The sequence below is a fragment of the Cynocephalus volans genome, chromosome 3 (genome assembly GCF_027409185.1).
Source record: "Cynocephalus volans isolate mCynVol1 chromosome 3, mCynVol1.pri, whole genome shotgun sequence".
NCBI lineage: Eukaryota > Metazoa > Chordata > Mammalia > Dermoptera > Cynocephalidae > Cynocephalus > Cynocephalus volans.
In genome coordinates this window covers 181,140,849-181,149,913 of record NC_084462.1, presented here as the reverse complement: position 1 = coordinate 181,149,913, position 9,065 = coordinate 181,140,849, and the positions used below count along the sequence as shown (strand labels likewise).

Sequence of the window (9,065 nt, the reverse complement as noted above, 5' to 3'; positions counted from 1 at the left end):
TTTTAACTAATCTGACAGTTTCTTCCTTTAGATTGGGGTGTTTAGACCGTTTACATTTAATGTAACTATATCTATCTATCATCTTGCTGTTTTTACTATTTGTCCCATTTGCTCTTTGTTCCTTTTCTCTCTTTTTCTGCCTTCTGTTGTATTAATTAAGGGATTTTTATAATTCCATTTTTAATTCCTGTGTTGATTTTTATTTTTAAAAAAATATTAAAAAATTTCTTATTTTGATTTTTCTAAAAAATATTTTAGTAGCTAGGTTAGGGCTTATGGTATACATATTTAACTTATCATTCTGCCTTTATGTGGTGGTATGCCACTTTCACACGTGGTATATGAACCTTATAATAATATACCTCCACGTCTTCCTTTTTGGCCTTTGTGCTACTCTCATACATTTTATTATATGTTACAACATATATGTTACAATATCCCACAGCACATTGTTTCTGTTTTGTTTAAATATTACATTATATTTAAAAAAAATTTAAATAACAAGAAAGAAATTTTAACTATTAATTCGTGTAGTCACCTTTCCAGTGTTCTTTATTCCTTTGTATAGATCCATATTTCTACCTTGTATCTTTTTCTTTCTGCATGAAGGACATCCTTTTACACTTAACATTTCCTGTAGTGCAGGCCTGCTTGTGATGAATTCTCTAAGGTTTTGTATGTCTGAATTGTCTTTATATTGCTTTCATTTAGAAATATTTTCACTCAGTATATAATTATAGATTGGTGATTTTATTTTCATTAAGAATCTAAAGACGATTCTCTACTGTCTTTTTGCATGCATTGTTCTGGCAAGAAGTCTGCTGTCATTCTTACCTTTGTTCCTCTGTCCATAATGTGTTTGTTTTTCTCTTGTTGCTTTTAAGATTTTCCCTTCCTTTCTTCTTTCTTCCCTCTTTCTTTTTTCTTTTCTTTTCTTTCCCAAGTCAGACCATGACAATCAACACAGAGTCTCTGTCCACTCACCAATAACTTTATCACCTGTAAGATTTTCTGTTTATTACTGGTTTTGAGTAATTTGATTATGATGTGCCTTGGTGGAGTTTTCATCATGTTCTTTGTAGTCTGGGCTTATTGAGATTCCTGGATCTGTGGGTTTATAGTTTTCACCACATTTGGAAAAGTTTTGGCCATTATTTTTCCATTTTTCTCAAACCTCTCCTCTCTTTTGGGGACTCCAATTACATGTATATTAGGCCACTTGAAGTTGTCCCACACCACACTGGTGTTCTTTTCATTTTTAAAAATGTTTTTCTCTCTGTTTTTTATTTTAGATAGTTTCTGTTGCTATGCTTTTGAGTTAACTAATCCCTTCTTCTTTGCCATATAATTTGCCATTAATTTAATACAGTGTTCTTTTAATCTCATGCATTGTAGTTTTCATCTCTAGAAATTTGATTTGAATCTTTTTAATGTCTTCTATGTCTCTAATAATATTTAAACATATGGAATACTGTTTTAATGCCCTTGTTTACTACTTATGACATCTATGTTGGTCTGAGTTGGTTTTGATTGACTAATTATTCTCTTTCAATATTTTCTGGCTTCTTTGTATATCTGGAAATTGATTGGATGCCAGATATTGTCCGTTTTATCTTGTTGGGTGCTGGATATTTTGTGTTCCTATAAATATCTCAAGCTTTGTTTTGGAATACACTTAAATTACTTAGAAAAAGTCTGTTCCTTTCTGGGCTTGCTTTTATGAAATGTTAGGTGGATGCACAGTAGCTTTTAGTCTAGGACTAATTATTTCCCACTTCTGAGGCAAGGCCTCCCTGAGTACTTCACTCAATGCCCTGTGAATTATGGGCTTCCCAGTCTGGCTGGTTGAAACAGGCACTATTCCCAGTTCTTGTGTGAGTGCCACGTACTGTTACCTCCAATCCTTTCATCTGGTTCTTGGGATTTCCTCACAGGCATGTGCTGATCAATTCTCTGCTGAATGCTTGAGAGAACTCTCTGCATATCTCAGGGTTCTGTCTCTAGGCAGCTTTCTTTTCTTTGGTATTCTGTTTGAAGAGTCCTAGCTATGGTGGAATCCCTGGAATTTCAGCTCTGTTGCCTCAACTCAAGGAGTCTGCCAAGTTCCACCTTGGGTACCCTTTCTTTGTTGTGGCCTGGAATCCCTCTGAAGGAAGTAAGCTGGGGTAATTGGGTGGCTCACTTTATTTGCTTTTATGTTCTCAGAAATCATTATATTTTTGTTACCCAATATCCAGTGTCCTGAGAACTCTTGTTTTATCTATTTGATCCAGTTTGTTTTGGTTGTTTCAGGCAGGAGAGTAAATCCAGTCTTTATTACTACATCTTGTTTGGGAGTGAAAGTTTCCATCTTCTTCTAAAATTTGAAAATGCACGTCCAATTATAAAATTAGCTAACATTCATTGAAGAAAATCAGAAAATAACAAAAATATAAAGAAGAAAATAAAAATCATTCCTAATGGCATCACCTGTCTATATTCTGTCATCCTTTGTTCTGTGCATATGTATGCACGTAGCAGGGTCACAAAACCACCCACAATACATCAGCTGTGCAAAGAAAATAGAGCATCTTTATTTCCCTACTTAATTTATCTGATCTTTCCTGAGAGATACCCTCTGCTGAGTCATAAGAGGGGGAAAAAACAGAGTCTATTCTAGTAACCTCAGTCTAATACAGAAATTTAAACAGTTCTTTGAGAAACTTGTGATTCTTAGGCTAAAATGCTTGGCCAAGCAGGTTTCTGACAACTTCCATCATTTACTCCTCTACTCCAGATAGTGTTGGGTGGTGGCTGCGGGATTTCTAGGTTCACTTGGTAGCCAGGAAGAAGGGGTCCTCTGGTCCACACATGTTCTCTGGTTTTCCCGGATTTTGGCTGCAAAGTGTTTGGCCTCGGCAGTTCCATGGAATGGTGGCTGCTGAGGGGCAACTGATAGTGGGAGATCAGATCATACAGGATCCCACGGGCCATTGTAAGGACTATGGCTTTTATCCCAAATGACATAGGGGAGCCATTGGAGGGTTTCAATGCAGTGGTAGGAGGCAAAAGCCTGACTGAAATGGATTCAAGAGAAGATGGTAGGAGAGGAACTGAAGGCAGCAGGAATCTATACTGTCAAAGAGTCGCACTGTAGGGGGGGCAGGAAGGGGATGAAAGAACAAGTTTTTAAATTTTTAATTTTTAAATGGAAGACAATGGGAATGATCCAACAGAGGAAAAATTGACAATTGATGGTGGTGGTGGTGGAGATTTGCTGGGATGGGGGAAGCTGGTGCATAAGTGGAGGGTCAGCCTTGTGGTATAGCCAAGGTACAACAGAGCAGGTGGCTGGGTGTGGTGGGAAGCGTGTTAACTTCTCCTCGGGTGGCTTCCGTTTCTCTGTGAAATGAGATATAAGGTCATTGGCTGAGTGCAACGACTTGATATGGGGGCCGGGGGAGTGTTGGGTTTTCAGGAGAACGAAATGGAAGAGTAGTAGGACTGCCAATCATCTATTAAGGGAGCACCTGAGTTTGGTGCTCAGAATGAAAGTGAGACCAGTCACCATGATTGCGTCTTTTCCTTCAGTCTCATTCAAGTTAGCAGGTGCCGGCGTGGTATCGTAACTAACCAGGCTGGAGGTTCTTCCGGGTGACTGTGATGAGATGAGAGAGGGGTACGGGAGCTGCAGGTGCATGCGTGAGAGAGGCGGCAGTGATGGACCGTGGAATCCAAACTGGGGAGGAAGGGAAGACGACTTGAGTAGAGAAGGGACAATTAAAAAGTGGAAAGATGAACTAATGGATTGTAGGTCCCAGTGGGTTTGAAAGATGGTTGGCATGGGGTACTGGTGTCAGTGAGTTGGAAAGATGAGAGCTGGTTCAGGAAGTGGCATGCCTGAAACTGAGGTTATGACAGGATGACGGGTTATGGCAAAGTCCAGAGCAGTGCCATCCGGTAGAAATATTACGTGACCCACAAAGACAGGCCACATATACTCATATAATATAAAATTTTCTGGTAGTCCCATTAAAAGACTAAAAAGAAACAGGCAGAATTAATTTAAATAATATATTTTATTTAACCCAGTACATCCCAAATGTTATCATCACAGCATGAAATTAGCATTAAGAAATTATTAATGAGATATTTATACTTTTCCCCTGTACTAAGTCTTTGAAATCTTGTGTGTAGTTTACATGGACGGTGCCTCTCATTTTGGATCAGCCACATTGTAAGTGGCTGTGGCCATTGCACTGGATGGCTCAGGTCTTGAGAATGACCATGAGACGGGTGGCCAAGCAGGGGTGGAGGACAAGATTCTTGGAGGAGTGGAGGTCAAGGAATAAAGAGGGTCATCTCTGTGGGGATTTAAATCACCAAGAATTAGAACAGGAGTGTTAGAGGGAGTGACGATGAGCCAGGTGTGAAAATCTTCCAGGAACAAGGAAGAGGGGACTAGGATCTGCAGATAACTGCAAGCAGGAAGGGTGGCAGAGGGGACAGTGCCACAACATGAGCTCCAAAGCTGCAGGGTCTGGGGATGGTGGGAGGGATGGGGATCTGGAAGGAACCATGAGGAGCAAGGGGGACACTACAGAGAGCTGGGTTCCTGTCAGAGCAAGAGCGTGGAGAGAAAGTGCAGGAAAGAGGTGCTTTTGCCCATGGGGCATCTCAAGTGCCAGAAGGCACAGTGAGGGCCTTTGGGAGGGAGGTGGGACAGAGGATGGGCTTGGATGAGAATGGTCTTACGGGGGATTAGTGCCCAATGTGAAGGATGGCCTGGGTGTCCTTGATGGTTTCCATATTGTACTTATGCCTGCCATGCCTCATTTCATGCTCTCAGTGGCTGAACAACCGGCTTGCAGAGTCCTTTAACATTTAACAATCAACTCTTGCAAGCTAGTGCAAGCCAGTTCCTGCAGCAGACTGCTGGGTATGGGGCATCATGGGACAGGGCCCGGTGGTCTCCAAAGCAGGTGGGGAGGTGTGGAGGGATGTGAGAGCTGGGGTGGGGGTAGGGTATGGGGGTGTCTTGTCAGAATCACTCAGAGCTGGAACCCCCGTCTGACCCCTGTCGTGGAGTGTGGAGAAAATGGGTGGCACATGTCAACAACTCATGTAATGGCCCTTATTTCCCACCAATTTTCTTTTATTTATATGTGGCAAAAACACAGAACATAAAATTAACCATCGTGATGATTTTTAAGTGTACAGCTCAGTGGTATTCAATACATTTATAATGTGCAACCGTCACCACCAGCCATCTCCAGGACTCTTTCCATCTTGTAAAACCGAAAATCTGTCCCCATTAAACCCTGACTGCCCATTGTCCCCTCCCCCATCCTCTGGCACCCATGGTTCTGCTTTCTCTGTGGTTTTGATGACTCCAGTACGTCCTACATGGAACCCTACCGCATTTGTCTTTCTGTGACTGCCTTTTTCCACTTAGCATGATGCACTCACAGTTCATCCATGTCGTAGCACATTGCAGACTATCCTTCTTCTTACAGCTGAACAATATTCTGTTGTGTAGGTATTCCACGGCTTGCTTATCCATTCATCCTCGATGGACACTTAGGATGCATCCACATTTTAGCTACTGTGATTAATGCTATGGGTGTACAAATATTTCTTTGTGTCCCTGCTTTCAATTCTTTTGGGCATATACCCAGAAGTGAAATTGCTGGATCATATGGTAATGCTATCTTAAATTTTTTGAGGAACCACCATACTGTTTTCCACAGTGGTTGTACCATTTTACATTCCCACAGTGCATGAGAGTTCCGATTTCTCACATCCTAACCAACACTTATTATTATTATTTTTTTTAAGTAGTAGTCATCCTCATGGATGTGAGCTGGTATCTCAGTGTAGTTTTGATTTGCATTTCCCTAACATCAGTGACTTTTAAAATGCATTTTTTCTGTGTCTTCATTGTGATGAGCCATCCAGATCCCTCTTCCAGAAAGGACTTGTCACCCCAGCTACTTGGGGTGCCTTCAGTTGTCAGTCCCTCTAGGGATTGCTCAGCTGCAAAAATCCACCTGCCCAAAGTCATGACTCTTCCCTGGCAGCCTCATCCAGTGACACATCATTGTGGGGTCATCTCTGCCCTACTCAGGACCAGGCTCCTGGGACCGCTCTGGCTTGGTCGTTCCCTGTGGGATTGCCAGGGCTGTCACTGGGTCTGCATTGAAGTTTTCCTCTCCCCCCGTCCTCTCCTGCTTCTCTCCTCTTCTCCCACAGGGACTGATGCTAAGGCAAGTCCCTAATAAACATCTCGGTGCTTGTTAGCTCATCTCAGTGTTTGCTTCCAAAGAGCCACTAGCAATGCTCACCACCACAGAGACTGATCCTTTTTGCATCTTCAGCAGCTTGATAGGGTGGGAAGGAGCTCGTTTGAACTTGCGTCTTTGATAACTGGTGAGGTTGAACTTTATTTTTTTACAGGCACTGACTGAATGACTTCCTTTGTGGATTGCCTTTGTGAATTACTTCCTCTGCCTGTTTTTCTAGTGCAGTGTTTGTCTTTTTCTCATTGGTAAGAGTGCGCATATACATGACCGTCATAAAGATATTAATCTTTGCTTTTCGTACATGATTTCCCAGTCTCTGTGTGTCTGTTACTTTTGTGGTTGAAAGCGCAGTCTTAGCCACCCTGCCCCACCACTTCCTAACTAGGTAACATTGGGTCTGTTTCGTCACCTACCAGGGCCTTCGGTCTTTCATTTATAATTGGGGATAATATCAATACCTTGGATGCTTGTTGTGGGGACTAAACGAGTTAATAAAGTGCTTATAACAGTGCTTAGCATACAGTGAGTGTGAATAATTATTTGCTATTTTTATTAGTATTTATATTATTTTTATGTAGTCAAAGTGATCTTTTGAGGTCTTTTGCCTTTGGAGTGATGTTTAGAAAGAGCTTTGTTATTTCAAAGTTATATAAATATTTATCTCCATTTTCTTTTAGTAATTTAATGGTTTCATTAAAAAATATACATATCTGAATCTAACATCCATCTGGAATCCAGGATGTATGTTGATGTGGGGCTTAAGGTTGCACTGTAGACCTATATTTCCTGAGTTTTCCTGAGTTTTCAACATTACTTTAAGGACTGGATTGGTTCCCATTCTTTTTTTAAATTTAAACTTTTATTATTTTTTATTTTTCGCCCCAAACAAAAACAATCATACAACTTTAGTTAATTAAATATTAAATACAAATAACTGTAGGTAACCATTTTGCATAATAAATTCTCACCCAAGTGGACATTCCATAAAGTAAACATAGAAGGAGCTAGAATGTATGTTAATTTAAAATTTTAAATACACCTTTTCTTTTAGGACAGTTTTATAGCTACAGAGTTATTGTGATGATAGTACAGAGAGTTCCTGTGTACCCACATGATTTCCTCTACTATTACCATCTTACACCAATGTAGTGTATTTGTTACAATCATGGAACCAATGTTGACACATAAAGTCCATATTTTATTCAGATTTCCTTAGTTTTTCCCTAATGTTCTTTTCCTGTCCCAGGATCCTATCCAGGAGGATGGCATTTAGTTGTCATGTCCCCTCAGGCTCCTCTTGGCTATGACAGTTTCTTAGGCTTTCCTTGTTTTTGGTGACCTTGACAGTTTTGAGGAGTGCTGGTTGAGAACTTTGTAAGATATCCCACAATTGGAATTTGTTTGATGTTTTTCTCATGATTAAACTGGGGTTATGGGATATGGGGAGGAAGGTCACAGAGGTAAATGCCATTTCATTCCATCGTATCAAAAGCACATAGTATCAACACCAATGATCACCGTTGATGCCGGCCTCGATCACCTGGCCCAGACGTTTGCCTGGTTTCTCTTGATGAAAAACCAAAAAACCCACCTCTTCCTCCCCCTCCCCCTCTGCCTTTCCCTTCTGTCCCCGGTGTGTGCATACAGAGTCACTATCTGCAGCCCACGCTCGAGGAGTGGGAAGTTATGTCCCACCTGCTTGACCACAGTGTTTCTACGTAAAATATTTGTAATTCTGTGTGGGAGATTTGCCTCTTCTTCCCCATTTAGTTATTTATTCAATCACTTATTTATATCAGTATGGTCTCATGCATATTTATTTTCTACTTTGGGTTATAATCCAGTGCTATGTTATTTTATTTTTTGTTCCAGCTTTGGCCATTGGGAGCCCTTTTAGTGGGCTTCTGTGTCCCTTTGTCATCAGGTGGGTTCTTTTTGAGCTCCTGTTTTATTTTCACTTCCTGTGTTCTGGTGTGTTCTGTGGCCTGACCGACGAGAGTGAGCTGTGGCTTGGCCTTTGTGAGTCTCTCAATACCTTGGGCCTGAGCCTCTAGAGGAGGCACCTCCTTTCCACGGAAGTTGCTAAAGGGGACCCAGTGTGGCTGGCAGACCCCATGCCAGTGAGGAGAGTCACCGCAGGACAGAGCCACCAGGAAGAGAGGGGAGCTAAGAGAGGCAGATGCAGAAAGAGAGAGAAAGCAAGCCAGGACACCTGGGTCCAGTTGTACCTGATCTACTCTTGGACTGTTCAGTTCTGGAGCTAAGAAATTTTCTTTTGGTTTTATGTAGTTTAATTTTTTTTGTCACTTGCAACCAAACAATTTAATAGATAAGGTTCTGTTAAGGGTCGTGTTTTATTCTGCTTGGGCTGCCATAATAAAATGCCATGGACCGAGGGGCTTATACAACAGAAATTTATTTTTCACAATTCTGGAGGCTGGAGGTCCAAGATCAAGGTGTGGGTGGTGTTTTAGTCCGTTTTGTGTGTCTATAACAGAATACCCAAGACTGGGTAATTTATAAAGAACAGAGGTTTATTTGGCTTACGGTTCTGGGACAGCTGCATCTGGCACGGGCCTCAGGCTGCTTCTACTCATGGCAGAAAGTGGCAGGGAGCCAGCAGGTACAAACAGAGCACATGGTGAGAGGAAGCAAGAGAGAGAGAGAAGGTGCCAGGGTCTTTTAAACAACCAGCTCTCGTGGGAACTACTAGAGCGAGAACTCACTCATTAATCCCCCCTCCCCCAGGGAGAGCATTAATCCATTCATGAGGGATCCGCCCCC

The 9,065-nt window shown here is 41.6% G+C and overlaps 1 non-coding gene across 1 annotated transcript; it reads right to left on the bottom strand.

The window, feature by feature from the left end:
- Positions 1 to 940: 940 nt before the first annotated feature.
- On the bottom strand, positions 941 to 1,002 carry LOC134374400 (small nucleolar RNA SNORD43). The gene has a single exon (XR_010023249.1). It is a non-coding gene; the product is annotated as a small nucleolar RNA SNORD43 (small nucleolar RNA).
- Between the last annotated feature and the right edge of the window lie 8,063 nt (positions 1,003 to 9,065).